The sequence below is a fragment of the Sturnira hondurensis genome, unplaced genomic scaffold (genome assembly GCF_014824575.4).
Source record: "Sturnira hondurensis isolate 20B ecotype Veracruz unplaced genomic scaffold, ASM1482457v3 Scaffold0020489, whole genome shotgun sequence".
Taxonomy (NCBI): domain Eukaryota; kingdom Metazoa; phylum Chordata; class Mammalia; order Chiroptera; family Phyllostomidae; genus Sturnira; species Sturnira hondurensis.
The window spans coordinates 6,057,627-6,074,228 of record NW_028093120.1 but is presented as its reverse complement, the minus strand read 5'-3'; the positions used below and the strand labels follow the sequence as shown (position 1 = coordinate 6,074,228).

The window sequence follows — 16,602 nt, the reverse complement described above, 5'->3', positions numbered from 1 at the left end:
AGAAGGCACAGAAAATAGCATAGATGGTAGGTAGAAAATAGATAGGGGGGAGGGCGAGAATAGTGGGGGAAATATAGAATCTAAAGAACTTGAGACACGTGGTTATAAACTAAGGGGGGGGAGAATGATGGGGGAGGGAGTGTGTGAGTGGAGGGGAATGAAGGGGGGGAATAGAACAACTGTAATAGTATAATCAATAAAATATATATATATTAAAAAAAAAGAAATCTCACCTAAACCAAATATACCCATTGACATAATATAAAAGTTTTAACATTTGTTCAGTAAGAAGTACTATTTTTGTCATTCCCTATAATATAAAAACTTCTGCATTATTTAATTAGGAAATATATTAAGCCTACCCATTTTTTAAAAATAATCACCTATGTCCCTATCACTCACATTTTAACATCAGATCATTTTAAAATATTTTATATTTATTAAGTTTTATAAGGAATAAGATATTAGAAATACTTTGAAGGTACTGGTATGTTTCTCCTGAACCCATTAGATTTATTTCTTCTTCTCAGATTATTTAGCTAAATTATTATTCAACATCTTCATATTTTTAATTCATATGTATGAATCCATAGGTAAAATATTATTTTGAATGTTTTCAAACTTTATATAAATAATGTTACACTATATGTTTTAATCTTTCTTTTTTCACTCAATATTTTTTAAAGATCTATGTATATATGTACATATAACTAGGGTTTCATTTAACTTCTTTGTGATATATTTTATGAACATTGTACAGTGGTTTTCTTTCTTATATTAGTGGATATTGTTTCCAAGTTTTTCATAATCATGAAACATGCTGCAGTAAACATTCCTGTACCTGTATCTTTGTGTATGTGTTTGAGAAGTTCCCTAGGTAGTGTATCTAGAAAGGGAATTTCTGGTTCATTAACTTTACTAAACATTACCTAATCACCAAATCACTCTGTGAAGTGTTTGTTCCCTCCAGAGTATTAGATTTCTTGTTATGGTGCATGCTCGCCTGTACTTTGTATTTTCAGACTTTTAAATGTTTCTAATTTAACGGGCATAAGACTTGTATCTAATATTTTTAAATTTTTGTGTCCTTGATGAATGGTAAGGGAAAATATTGTTAATATATTTATTGGCTATTTATATTTCCTCTTCTGTGAATTGACTGTTCACATCCATTGGCCATTTTCAACTGAGTTGTTGTTTTTCTTATGATTCATACAACTTACCTCTATACTCCATACTGATTCTTTGTTAGTTCCATGTAGACTATGTCTTCACTTTTTACCTCCTTTATGATGTTATTTTCCTAATTTTTATATAATCACACATCAATAGTCTCCCCTTATATCTTTTTCCACCCTGAAATCAGACAGATAATGTACTAAAAATCATCTAACATGTTAAAAGTTTTTCACATGTATATCCTTAATCTATCTACAAGTGGTATTTTTTCATGTGGAAAAGCAGGGATATAACTTTATTTTTTAAAAGATTTTATTTATTTATCTTTAGAGGGGAAGGGAAGGAGAGAAGGAGAGAAACATCAATGTATGGTTGCTTCTCATGAGTCCCCTACTGGGAACTGGCCTGCAACCCAGGCATGTGCCCTGACTGGGACTCGAACTGCGATCCTGTGGTTTGCAGGCCTGTGCTCAATCCACTGAGCTACACCAGCCAGGGTGGAATATAACTTTATTTTATTTGCCGTATGGATAACCAGTCACCACAATGTATTTGTTGGCGCAGTCGTCTTAAATTTTTTGATGGTATACTTCTATACAAATAAAAATGTTCAGAGTCTCCGTCCCCAACACAGTTCTTTTCAGAAGTAAATAATACACATTCACTACTCTCAAACACACTACTGAAAATGGAACCTCATCCTATTCCCTGTTCCTTCCTCCCTTTTTTCTCCCCTTCCTGTTTGTCACTCCTTCCTCAGTTTCTCACTTCTGATGCAAAGACCATTTGAATAACAAAAGAAGAAACAAAAGAAAACACTGAAAAACTTTTAATGAAAACTATGGTAAAATATCAGAGGTCAAACTATCAATGCTTTCGATGTGTCACAACATAGATTTTTCAGGTTCTTAATCTGGCTTCAACAGCTTTGTTCTTATTATGAGAATTATGTTTGAGCTATTTGGCCTCTTAGTTGCATATGATTCTTGTTTTTAATGAATCACTTCCCTCACCCTCACAAGGTCACAGTGAACTTTTGCATTTTGTTCATGGCTGTACAATACGGAGCAGGAAAGATAGTTACACCCTGAAAGATAGCAATATATTTTCTACTTTAAGTGTTCCACCTCTAACTTCTTTCATTTTTGTACAATGACTCACAAAAAATACTTTTTTGAAATGGATACAGCTCTGTGGTAAAAATGCTAAACTCTTATAAAGGTAAGTAGCTCTTTCAAAAGTAATAGCTTTTGACATGAAGGAATGATTCAACACATAGTTGTGTTCACTGACATTTTTTTCTTGATCTGGAGACTATTTTTATAGGGTATTTTATTTTATTTTATTTTATTTTAGTAGAGAACCTTATCCTCAAACTGTATAAGGTTATGTAAGAAAGCTAGTTTCTCTCTTACCTCCTCCTACATCTGGATTCACCCCCAGTTTGGTTGGCAAAGAACAACTTCTGGGGCTGTAGGGTGTGGGTTATGTAGTCAATTCTTTTTTCTCTCCCTATACTTGAAAACAACAAAGCCTCAATTCCTTTTCTGAAGGATTCCCAAATTCTTGAATTTGGAACACTCAACAAAGTACCTCATTTTGTAGAGTAGAAGGTTGTCTCTGCCTTTAGTTACTACAAAAAACTGACATTACCTGCCCTCCCGTTAGAGCAGGACTCGCTGTGAGGGTGCCTGCCATCTACCTTCCTAGACCTCTCACAGCCTTCTGCTTATGAGCCTCCCTTTTTCCGTCCAGTCCCTTTGAATCAGCACCCCCCAGAGACAGTGCCTCTCACACTGCTCTGCCAGGTCACTGCACTGAAGCCTGCAGCCAGACAAATAATGTTTTCTGATCACTGATTGTCCAGCCTAAATGCCATCCCGCACACCCAGAATGAGGCTATCCCTTAGAATATTCATTCTCGCGTCCTTGCTTAAAGCTAGTGCTATATAGAGAGTTTGTTAGGGCACAGTCCCAATGGACTGACCCCAGCAGCAGCATCCTCTTGCTAATTCAAAGCAATAACATGTAACTAGACATAATTTAGGACAGCTAATATTGGGATAATTGCCTGTAAATCCACCTAAACTACAGCAATTCTTATTATGACCCTCATAATGTTAAAAGATTTGCACTATTCCTTATTTGCCTGCCGATCTTTATCCTCTATTTCCTTGTCCAGTCTCCAGAGAGCTTTCTGGCTGCCATAAAACTTATATTTTAATATCCAACATAACAGTCTTCCTTTGCTTCTATGCAACAGGTTCAGCATTATTGCCTAAAGACTTTATGTCTTCCAGTATAAAATATTTTTGCCAGAAATAAAAACAAATAGTAGAATTCCATGGCAAAGTAAACATCATTCATTTTAGAACATGATCCAGAATTAGTAATCATTCTTATTTTATTCAGTCCAATAATTCTACCTATGTGTTTATGTATTTGTTTGTTTGATTTTTTTTTCTTCTCGACTTTTCATTCAGTTTCCTTACTTTTAAAATAAATTGTTTTATGAGTACCTTATATGGAAATCTGTTAATAATAAAGTCTTTTTTTCCACCGAAAAGACCTTTATTTCAACCTCGCTTTTCAATGATGATTTTGCTGATCATAAAATTTTAGATTGACTTTTTTTCTCCATACCTGCATTTCTGGCTTATATCTTTTTTTTTTTGAGAACTCTCCTGTAGATTTCATAGTTTCTTTTGAGATAATATTCTCTCTATATTTGTATAAAATGTTTTCATACTTAGTTCTCTAACTTTACTAAATGTAACTGGTTATAAACTTAATTGTATTTCTACTTGGAAATCATCATAATTCCTAAATCTGAGATTATATTTTTCATAAATAGTAGGAGGATCAAAACCATCCCCATAGTGTTCAAATACTGCTTCCTCATTGCCTCTCTCTACCTCAAGAAGACTTATGAGACATTATTAGGCTAGCCCATTTGTCTTCCATATCTCTTTATCTTATTTACTATTACCCATAAAATTTTCTGTCTGTGCTGTAGTCTGTGTAAACTCAGAATAAATTCATTTGTCTTCCAGTTCGCCATTCTTCCATTTTACTGATGGTAATTTTAAGACAGCCTACTTGATTCTTTAATAAATTTGTCTGTTTCCTTTTTAATACCATTTCCCTCTCTTGTTTTTATTCTTTATCATATATCTATAATAATTATAAACATAATCGGAAAAAATTGTTTTTCTTTTTATTATTGTTTGGAAGCAGAATAGACTCTGGTTTACTGGACATAGGAAGCAAATGAGAAGCACATATCACATGTGCAGCCTCCGTTTCTGCCTCAGGCAAATGAGTGGGTGGTTGGACTAAATAATTCCAAAGTCTACTAACTCAGGATCTAGTTGTGCCATTGTGATGTGGTGGTGTTAAAAAAAACTTTGCGTATTTATAGGGTTTGTCAATGATGTGATTTATAGGGTTTGTATAAGGGAGTATAAATACTCCCTTATACAAATTTCAATGGTTTGACAACTGGCTTTAAAATTTTCTGAATACTTAATAACTTTTTACAAGTCACTAGGAGCCAAATTGAGCACACTGTTCATTTCTTCTGCTTTTCACTCATTGTGTTCTTTGTCATTTTGGATTATAATCTCATGCTTGGTTGGCAAAGTTTAATTTAAGGAGTTTCTCTCCAAATAGAGGTTTTATTTTATTTTTTCAGGCACCTTAGGGTTTTTATCAGTGTAGGGCCACTTCTCATATTTACTTTTTGCCTCTAGGTTCCCAATACCTTGCAGATAGAATAATTTCAAATTAAAATGTAGGTGATGAAGACCTATAATTAGGAATGAACAGAGAAGACTCTTCCCGTGTTGAGTCAAAGGTGAAACAGACATGCTTCCTTCTCATGTCCATTCGTCAATGGTTGGGAATATTCTTTATTTTAGATTCCTGATATTTTGCTGACCTTGGAGATATGCATTTTAAAAGATGTTGCTTATGTTCTCTCCATATTTTTAGGTGTTCTGGAGAAGGAGATTTATAAATTACCTAATCTTGTACATTGCCAGTAAGAGAAGTTTATATAAAATTTATGCCAATAAATTTTAAAATTTTAAAATTTTAAAATTTTTAAATTTTAAAATTGCATTTTAACCAAATGCAATTTTAACCAATTCCACCTTAAAAATTGGCCTGTTATTAATAGGTTAGAGAAAGACTAAAACAGCACTGTAAGAGATGGTGTAGCATTTTAATAACAAGTAAGGGTCAGAACAAGTTAAGTTTCGATTTCAATTTTCCCACCAAAAGGTGTGGGACTTCACATACACCCCTTAACCTTTATACATCTCCATTTTCTTTCCTATTAAGAGCATATAATGAAAGCTCTTTTAAGGGTAAAAGAAATGATACATCTAAAGTATATAGTACAATGCTTGGTACTTTGGTTTAGTAAGTGGTGGCTTAAAATAACTTTTAAGTCTTGACGTCGCTTATGCAAATAGAGTCATTGGCAAAATAAAGGTTTTAATTTTAATGTATTATTGCATGTTCTAAAATGTTTTCAATATATGTAGGAACTAGTGAAAAGTAAATACAGATATCCTGGCATTGAAATTAATTTAAAGAATTATTGCTAGTAGAGGCATTCAATTAACATATTACTTATTTAATATTGTTATAGTATATATCTATATGTCAAACAATGTTTCACATGGGAACATAATCTGAAAAAAAGGTGTATAATTTCACATGGTCGAAAAATTTTCTATATAATTAAAAATATGTGTCAACTGACATTTCATTTATCTTAAAGGGGAATGTCTTATTTGGTTTTAGTTTTAGAAGTGCTTTGGTAAGCTTTGTGGGATAAAGGCTCTGACCTAAAGAACATGCTGAAGTTTCAAAAGATATTTACCAATTTGATCTACCAAGGGCAAAAAGTACATTTGTGTTGCTTAGAACGGGATAGAGGGAGGAGGGAGAAGTGAGGTGAAGAAGGTTGGTGAGAGTAAGATGCTTATTGTGTGTACTACGTTCCTTCGCCTCCTAAATATTCATTAAGATTATATTAAAATGTGTGGCATGAGCTCCCTTTCCACAAATCTAAACACATTGCCATTGTCTCTAGGCATATAATGTAATTGAAGAGAAATCCAAGATTCTACATTTTTTGTTTGTAGATAATATGCTTCTTCTGCCTGAATGTGTGTCTTAAACTTCAAATTTCAGTAACTTCATAAAAACTTAGCTCTATCTTAATCCATTAATTTTTCTTGAAAGAGAGCAATCCTTGTTTGAGCTAAAAATGTAACTCTCCTTACAAATTAGAAAAGTATTCTCTCACTATTATCTTCAAGGTTTTTCTTGTTTATGTTCTTTCCCTTTTTCAAAGCCCCCAGAAGTAACCTATAGGTTGTCTCTCTATTTTCTGTCCTCCACACCTGTCTTCTTTTCTCTACTCACTTTAATTTTAATTCTTTTATACTCCATTTGGTATTTTTCTCAAAACCTCAAAGTCTGAACTTCATGTTACTTGTTTAGTTTTTTGCACTTGTGGTTATTCTTTTATATTCTTCCAAATTAGGGTTTGGGATCTATAATAAATGTATTTTGAAAATTTTTCTCTGCCATCTCTCATTTTATCTTGTGTTTTATAATTTATTTCAACTCTTATTTGATTTTGTGTTTCTCTTTGATTTCTTAAAACTTAGAAAACTTAGATGCCACTTTATCTTTGAAATGCAGTGAAGGGATTGCTCAAATCCATTTCCTACAAATATTCTTTCTCCACCTTTTATTCATTTGATTTTTATATTTATCTTTCTAAAAATATTTTTGCTTAAATCCCATTCAATATGTTTGCTACTTATTACACATTGAAGTGTGTATAATTCTACCTTGGCTTGCTATTTGACTAATTGTCGGCTGGTTTCCTTTAGATTCCTCCCTGATTTGATTATTGCCTTATAATTTGAGCTGGAAGACTTGTAATCCCAGCCCCTTGGTTTAGTTTGAAGGAGAGAAGTAGTGGGTGGGGACATAAATGTAGCTTTGGTAAGAAGGTGTCAATAACTGAAATTTTAAAACATCTGAGAACTCCATTCTCCTATGAAAGCTGTGCCTTGGATTGTGTTTTTTTCTGAAGGGAAATTCCCCTTAGATTCCTTCCTATTTTTCAGGGGGTGGAAGTTATAAGGTAGGAGGCCATATTATGGCCCTTGAGCCCTTGTGGCAAACAGGTTTTATTGCTATATGCAATTATCGGTTTATTAAAATTGGAGTACTACTACTATATACAAGCTGCTGGTGCTATCATCAAGGAACTCACGTGTTAGTTGAGGAAAGAAACAATATATAACATGAAATATTGTAACATAATGGAACATGATAAATTCTAAAGAAGAAAAAGAGAAGCAAGGTAGGAGGCATTAAAGGTTCGTATGCATTTGTCTTTGCTCAGTCAAATATGATCAATAACTATAAAAATAATTTCTAGTTTTTTATTACCTCTCTCTACTCTACCTCTTGTCTGGGTTGCCCCTCAAATTTAGATCAAATCACAGGGATAAAGTAATTAGTGTGGCCATATGGTCCTCATCTGACTGTGTGTAGCCATTCCATTATAGAAATAGACCTGAGGATTTCTATTCTCTGCTTTCCCTGTACTCTTCATATGCCTCAAGGGCATGCCCTCTCACTAACCACGTTCAGCATATATTAAGATACTATATGGATTTAGTATACATTCTTATTCCTGCATTGTAGTATGTTGATCTATATGTTCATTTGCATATTAATATTAATATAATATCATCATGTTTAGATTATTCTAGTATTGCTATGAATAAATTTTAATATTACATAGCGTGGCATATAGTAAAAGTATAGTTACCCTTTTAACAATCCTCTTGGCTATTGTTATACACATTTATTCTTCTCAATGAATTGTAAAAAGCATCATTTCCAGTTGTAAAACTTATTGGATTCTGCATAACAGCAAAAAAAAAAAAGAATCCCCCCAAACGAAGATAGTATAAGGAGCCTTTGTGACAGCTTCAACTATACCAACATTCATAAGATGGGGATGTTGGAAGGAAAATAGAGAGTAAGAAATTGAAAACCTCTCCCTTTCCTGTGTCCTTTTAAGGTTGACTCAGTGCCTTAGGAGGCTAACACAGAAGGGTAAATAAAGTATATCTCCATAAAACCCAGAGACGAGATGGTAAAACTCCTCTTTGGATCCTGTCTGGAGTCACAGCTCAAAAAAAAAAAAAAATTGAAAACCNGATAGTATAAGGAGCCTTTGTGACAGCTTCAACTATACCAACATTCATAAGATGGGGATGTTGGAAGGAAAATAGAGAGTAAGAAATTGAAAACCTCTCCCTTTCCTGTGTCCTTTTAAGGTTGACTCAGTGCCTTAGGAGGCTAACACAGAAGGGTAAATAAATTAAATCTCCATAAAACCCAGAGACGAGATGGTAAAACTCCTCTTTGGATCCTGTCTGGAGTCACAGCTCAAAAAAAAAAAATTGAAAACCTATTTTAAAAAATAATGACACAAAACTTTCCTAACCTGGTGAAGGAAATAAACATACAAGTCCAAGAAGCACAGGGAATCTGAAACAAGGTGAATTCAAAGAGGCCCACTCCCAGACACATCAAAATTAAAATGCCAAAGATTAAAAACAAAGAAAGAATCTTAACACTGCAAGAGAAGAGGAGTTGATTACGTACAAGGAGGCTCCTGTAAGAGGGTTATTTAATTTCTCAACAAAAACTCTGAGAACAGAAGGGAGTGGCAAGAAATATTAAGGGTGATGAAAAACAAGGACCTATAAACAAGATTATTCAACCCAGCAAAGCTATTATTTAAAATCAAAGGACAGATGAAGAGCTTCCCAGACAAGATAAAACTAAAGGAGTTCATAACACCAAATCAGTATTACATGAAATGTTAAAGGGTCCTCTTTAAAAAAAAAGATAAAAATATGAACAATAAATGGAAAAAATACATATTTATCAACAATTGAATTTAAAAAGCAAGCAGAACAGAAATCGACTCACAGATGCAGAGAATATTTTGATGGTTGCCAGATGAGAGTCGTTAGGGAAGATAGATGAAAAAGATGAAGGTATTAGGAAGTACAAATTGGTTGTTAAAGAATAGTCATGAGGATATAAAGTGTAGCATAGGAAATACAGTCAATAATATTCTAATAACTATGTATGGTATCAGATAGGTGTGAGATTTATCAGCATGATCACTTAGTAAGTGATCTAATCACAGGGGTATACACCTGAAACTAATATAATATATTTTTTAATTAGATTTTATTTTTGTTCAATTACAATGGTCCCACATTTTTCCATTTTGCTCTTTCCTGCCCTGCCCATCCCCCACTGCTCCCACAGTTAATTGCCACTCCATTGTCCATGCCCATGAGTCCCTATACAAGTTCCTTGACTTGCCCCATCTCCTTCTTTTCCCTGTGATCCCTCTCTCCTCTCCTCTAATCACTGTCATTTTGTTTTCATCACCATGCCTCTGGTTATATTTTGCTCATTTGTTTGTTTTGTTGATTAGGTTTCACATATCTGGTATTAGTCTTTCACCACCTGGCTTATTTCACTTAGCTTAATACTCTCCAGTTCCATTCATGTTGTCATGAAAGATAGGAGCTCCTTCTTTCCTTCTGCTGCATAGTATTCCATTGTGTAAATGTACCACAGTTTGTTTGTTTTTTATCCACTCATTTACAGAAGGGCACTTAGGCTCTTTCTAGCACTTGGTTATTGTAAATAATGCTGCTATGAACATTGGGGCGCATAGGTTCTTTTGGACTGGTGTTTCAGGATTCTTATGGTATGATCCCAGAAGTGGAGTCACTAGGTCAAAAGACACAAATGGAAGCATATACTGCTTTCATAGATTGGAAGAATTAGCATCATTATAATGTCCATACTATCCAAAGCAATCTATGGGTTGAATGCAATCCCTATCAAAATACCAACAGTATTTCACAGACATGGAACAGTAATTTTTAAAATTAATAAGAAACCATAAACAACCCTGAATAGCCTCAGCAATTTTGAGAAAGAAGAACAATGTAGAAGGGATCATAATACCTGATATCAAACTACTTTACAGTGCCACTATAGTCAAAACAGTCTGGTACTGGCATAAGAACAGACACATAAACCTCTATGGTCAATTAATATTTGACAAAGGGGGCAGAAGCATAAAGTGAAGTAAAAATAGCCTCTTCAACAAATGGCATTGGGAGATCTAGACAAGTACGTGCAAAAAAATGAAACTTNATCATTATAATGTCCATACTATCCAAAGCAATCTATGGGTTGAATGCAATCCCTATCAAAATACCAACAGTATTTCACAGACATGGAACAGTAATTTTTAAAATTAATAAGAAACCATAAACAACCCTGAATAGCCTCAGCAATTTTGAGAAAGAAGAACAATGTAGAAGGGATCATAATACCTGATATCAAACTACTTTACAGTGCCACTATAGTCAAAACAGTCTGGTACTGGCATAAGAACAGACACATAAACCGATGGAACAGAATAGAGAGAGCACAAATAAAGCATATTGATCATATTTATTGATATGATCAATAAATTGATCATATCTCTATGGTCAATTAATATTTGACAAAGGGGGCAGAAGCATAAAGTGAAGTAAAAATAGCCTCTTCAACAAATGGCATTGGGAGATCTGGACAAGTACGTGCAAAAAAATGAAACTTGATCACCAGCTTACAACATACACCAAAATAAACTCAAGATGGATAAAAGACTGAGTGTAAGTCGTGACACCATAAAAGTCCTAGAGGAGATGATAGGCAGAAAAATTTGAGATATCCCTTGCAGCAATATTTTCACTGATATGTACCCTAGGGCAAGGGACATAAAGGAAAGAAGAAGCAAATGGGACTACATCAAATTAAAAAAACTGCTCAGCTAAAGAAAACATCAACAAAATGAAAAGGGAACCAACTGTACAGGAAAACATAATTGCCAATGATACCTCAGACAAGGGTTTGAGCTTCAAAATATATAAAAAACTCACATGACCACACACTATGAAGACAAACAATACCATTAAAATAATATAATCAATAACATATTTTTTTTTAAATGGGCAAAAGACCTGAACAGACACTTCTGCAAGGAAGACATACAGAGGGCCCACAGACACATGAAAAAATGCTCAACATCACTAGTCATCAGAGAGATGCAAACTAAAACCACAGTGAGATACCACTCCACACAGGTCAGAATGGCCATCATAAACAGATTAACAAACAAATGCAGGTGAGGTTGTGGAGAAAAGGGAACTCTTGTGAACTGTTGGTGGGCATGCTGACTGGTGCAGCCACTGTGGAAAACAGTATGGAATTTCCTCAAAAAAACTAATATTTAATATTGTACCTCAACAGTAATCAAACAATTAAAAATTATTTTAAAATATTAGATTCTGATTAAAATAGATAAAATTTATATGTTAATTTCAGCAGGGTTGATACATTAAGATTTCAAATTCAGGAACATTTCTTTTTATTCACATTTTTATTTTGTATCCTGTGGTGGAATTTTTTTTTAAAGATTTTATTTATCTTTAGAGGGGAAAAGAAGGAGAGAAACATCAATGTATGGCTGCCTTTCATGAGTCCCCTGCTGGGAACTGGCCTGCAACCCAGGCATGTGCCCTGACTGGGAATCGAACGGCAATCATGTGGTTCGCAAGCCCATGCTCAATCCACTGAGCTACACCAGCCAGGGCTGTGGTGGAATTTTATAGTTAAATATAGCTCCTATGCTTTTCTTAAATTTGTTATTGTTATTAATATTTGTTATTTGTTAAACTTTCATCTGTTGTGGTAGAATTTTTTTTTTAGATTTTATTTATTTATTTTTAGAGGGAAGGGGAAGGGAACTAGAGGAGGAAAGAAATATCAATGTATGGTCGCCTCTCATGAGTCCCCTGCTGGGAACTGGCCTGAAACCCAGGCATGTGCCCTGACTGGGAATTGAACCACAATTGTGTGGTTTGCAGGCCCGCGCTCAATCCACTGAGCTATACCAGCCAGGGCTTTGTTGTGGTAGAATATTATTTGTTGTTTTGCAAATGGCAATTATTAGAAGTGACATATCCAGTGTTTTTTATATACTCATCTTTTTTTGGTCACATACCTAAATTATCTCAATGATAGAGTTTTACTAATCCTTTGAGTTTTCTAGGTAGGCAAGCAAATCTGAAAATAAAGTATTCATTTTTAATATAACATTTGCTGTTGGGTTTAGGTAAGTGGTCTGTATGTCTTCTATCTTCATTCAGTTTTTTTAAAGTAATGGCTCCTGGATTTTGACAAAAAGTATTTGCATTAGTTTCCCAATGATGCTGTAACAAGTTACCACAAATTGAGCATCTTAAAACAACATAAATTTATTACCTTATGGTTCTGAAGGCTTGATGCCTGCAACAAAATGATATAATACTATAAACTCTTTTTTTGCATTTAGCTTCTTGTTCTTTTATGTTATTTGTTAGGTTCCACACATAGGTTAAATTGTGTGGTATTTGTTCTTCTCCATCTGGCTTCTTTCACTTAGCATAATACCATCTAGGTCCATCCATGTTTTCCCAAATGGCAAGATTTCATTATTTTTTATGGCTGAGTAATACTCCATTGTATATTGTACCACCTCTTCTTTATTCATCTATCAATGGACACAGGTTGTTTTCATCTCTTGGCTATTATAAATAGTGCTGCAATGAGCATAGGGGTGCATATATCTTTTCAAGTTTGTGTATTGGGTTTCTCCTGATAAATATCCAGATGTGGAACTGTGACATCATATGGCAGTTTCATTTTTATTTTTTTGAGTTAATTCCATACTACAGTGCACTAGGATTCCCTTGTCTCCACATCCTTGCCAGCACTTGTTTGTTTATTTATTGGTGAGAGCCATTCTGACAGGTGTGAGATGATATCTCACTGTGGTTTTATTTTGCATTTTTCTGATGATTAGCGATATTGAGTATCTTTTCATACATCTGTTGGTCATCTGTATGTCCTCTTTGGAAAATGTCTATTCAGGTCCTCCGCCCATTTTTTAAATTGGGTTTGATACTTTTGCTGTCAAGTTATAAGAGACCTTTATATATTTTGGATATTAACCTCTTACTGGATGTATCATCTGAAAATATCTTCCCCCATTCAGTAAATTATCTTTTCACTTTGTTGATGGTTTCCTTCACTGTGTAAAAACTTTTAGTTTCATGTAGACTCATTTGTTTTGTTTCCTTTGCCCAAGGAGACATAGCCAAAAAGATACTGTTAAGACTGATGTCAAAAAGTTTACTGCCTAAACCCTGGCTGGCGTAGCTCAGTGGATTGAGCGCGGGACTGCGAACCAGACAATCGTGGTTCGATTCCCAGTCAGGGCACATACCTGGGTTGCAGGCTGGTTCCTTGCAGGCTAACTACCAGCAGGGGATGCACAAAAGGCAACCATACATTGATGTTTCCCTCTCTCCTTCCCCTCTAAAGATAAATAAATAAATAAAATCTAAAAAAAAAAAGTTTACTGCCTAAATTTTCTTCTGTTTTATGGTTTCAGGTCTTTCATTTAAGTCTTTAATCCATCTGAGTTTATTTTTGGATATGGTATAAGAAAGTCATCTAATTTCACTTTTTTGGATGTATCTGTTCAGTCTTCCCAACACCAATTATTGAAGAGACTGTCATTACCCCATTTTATATTCTTGTCTCCTTTGTCATAGATAAATTGACCATAAAAGTGTGGGTTTATTTCTGGGCTTTCTGTTCTGTTCCATTGATCTATGTGTCTGTTGTTATGCCAGTACCATGGTATTTTGATTATTATAGCATTGTAGTTTAGTTTGATATCAGGTAGCATACCTCCAACTTTGTTCTTTTTTGTCCATATTACTTTAGCTATTCACGGTCTTTGTGGTTCCATATAAATTTTAGAATTATTTGTTCTGGTTCTACAAAAAAAACCATTGGTATTTTGATAGGGATTGCATTAAATTTATAGGTTGCTCTGGGGAGTACAACATTTTAATGATGTTAGTTCTTTCTATCCATGAGCATGGTTTATGATTCCATTTATTTGTATCCTCCTTGATTTCTTTCCTCAATATCTTACATTTTGCCTTTTTTTGTAGCGTCCTTGTCTGGTTTTGGTATCAGGGCAATGCTGATCTTGTACAACTGAGTCTGGGAGCCTTCCCACCTCTTCAATTTTTTTGGAATAGTTTGAGAAAGATAGTTTAATTCTACTTTGAATGTTTGGTAAAATTCACATATGAAGCTGTTTTGTCTAGGACTTTTGTTTGTTGAGAGTATTTTGATTAGTGGTTTCATTTTGTTAGTAGTTATCAGACTATTTAGATTTTCTGTTTCTTCCTAATTCACTTCTGTTCTTTAGTTTTGAAGTTTGATTTTTTCAAATTTTTAGAAATAAGTTCATATGATATGTATATTTCTGCAGTTTGATCTTATTTACCAAACATTATATATTCTGATGTATATTTTCCTGATCTATTAAGTTTTGTTGCTCTGTAGTAATCCGTCCTATGAATATCTATTATTTATTGTCATGTCAATGGACACTTATTTCCACTTTGAGAGCTATTATAGCTGTACACAGCTGTGTACATTCTCGTACATGTCTCCTGGTGCTCATGTGTGAGAGTTTTTTACAGGTACGATATGCACCTGGATGTGGAATTGCTGACTGTAACATATTTTTACCTCAAATTTACTACATAATGCCAAATGGTTCTCAAAGTATTTGTGCCCAATAGATTATACTCCAGGATCTTGGTACTTCTGGCCATAGGTATATGGACAACCAAAAGAAAAACAACAACAAATTTAAAAACAAAAAAACAATCAGAAGTGCCAAAAAATCGAACTGCTTGAAAGTCTGTCAACCAAGGTTTTAAAGAAGAAACATTCATACAGACATGTAGGAGGGGTGGACACAGGCAGCCAAGGTGGAAAGGACAGACCAGGGTGGCAGTACCTGGCAGACCAGGTGAGGTGGTGGCTCACAGAGCAAGTTGTTCCATATTTTCATGCAGATAAACTGGGAGGAACAACTGGGGAGCAAGACAGACCAAGGGACCCAGGGTTCCAGCACCAGGAATTAAAGCCTCAAGACCTCTTACTGAAAACACCTGTGGGTATTGAGTCAGCAGAAGAAACTCCCAGCCTCAGGGGAGAGTTTGTTGGAGAGACCCACAGGGTCCTAGAATACACATACCCACCCACCCGGGAATTAGTGCAAGAAGGGCCCAATTTGCTTGTGGGTAGTGGAGGAAGTGACAAAAGCCAGCCAAGAGCTGAGCAAGCAACATTGTTCCCTTTCAGACCCCTTCACCAGATACAGCACCACAACACAGCAACCTGGTAGCTCCACTCTGGCAAATACATAAGGCTCTGTCCCTTACCATGTAACAGGTGCACTGAGACAAAAAAAAAAGGCCCAAGTGAAAGAACAGATCAAAGCTCCAGAAAAAATACAACTGTGTGATGAAGAGAGAGCCAACCTATCAGATGCACAGGTCAAAACACTGCTAATCAGAATGCTCACAGAAATGATGGAGTATGGTCACAAAAAAGAGGAAAAAGTGAGGGCTATCCAAAATGCAATAAAAGCTGGGCACGGTGGTGCGCGCCTGTAGTCCCAGCTACTCGGGAGGCTGAGGCAGGAGGATCCCTTGAGCCCAGGAGTTCTGGGCTATAGTGCGCTATGCCGATCAGGTGTCCGCACTAAGTTCAGCATCAATATGGTGTACCTCCCAGGAGCGGAGAGCCACCAGGTTGCCTAAGGAGGGGTGAACCGGCCCAGGTCAGAAATAGAGCAGGTCAAAACTCCTGTGCTGATCAAAATGCAATAAAAAATATACAGAAAACCAGCAGTGACAGAAAGGAAACCAGGACTCAAATCAACAGTTTGGACCAGAAGGAAGAAATTAACATTCAATCAAAACAAAATGCATATACACGAATTTTAAAAAATGAGGACAGGCTTTGGAACCTCCTGGACAACTTGAAACATTCCAACATCTGAATCATAAGTGTGCCAGAAGAAGAAGAACAAGAGCAAGAAATTAAAAACTTATTTGAACAAATAATGAAGGAAAACTTCCCCAATCTGGCCAAGGAAATAGATTTCCAGGAAGTCCAGGAAGCTCAGAGAGTCCCAAAGTTGGACCCAAGGAAGCACATACCAAGGCACATCGTAATTACATTGCCCAAAGATTAAAGAGAGATTAAAGACAGAATCTTAAAAGAAGCAAGAGAAAAGGAGACAGTTACCTACTAAAGAGTTCACATAAGACTATCAGCTGATTCCTCAAAAGAAACCTTGCAGGCAAAAAGGGG

At 35.1% G+C, this 16,602-nt stretch overlaps 1 protein-coding gene and 2 non-coding genes across 4 annotated transcripts in view; all 3 read left to right on the top strand.

The window, feature by feature from the left end:
- PGR (progesterone receptor) overlaps positions 1 to 16,602 on the top strand; it is a 98,139-nt gene that overhangs the window by 44,300 nt on the left and 37,237 nt on the right. The gene's annotated exons all lie outside the window — the stretch shown is intronic.
- Positions 8,290 to 8,415, top strand: LOC118975736 (small nucleolar RNA SNORA26). Its single transcript, XR_005064125.1, has one exon. It is a non-coding gene; the product is annotated as a small nucleolar RNA SNORA26 (small nucleolar RNA).
- Positions 8,549 to 8,674, top strand: LOC118975735 (small nucleolar RNA SNORA26). Its single transcript, XR_005064124.1, has one exon. It is a non-coding gene; the product is annotated as a small nucleolar RNA SNORA26 (small nucleolar RNA).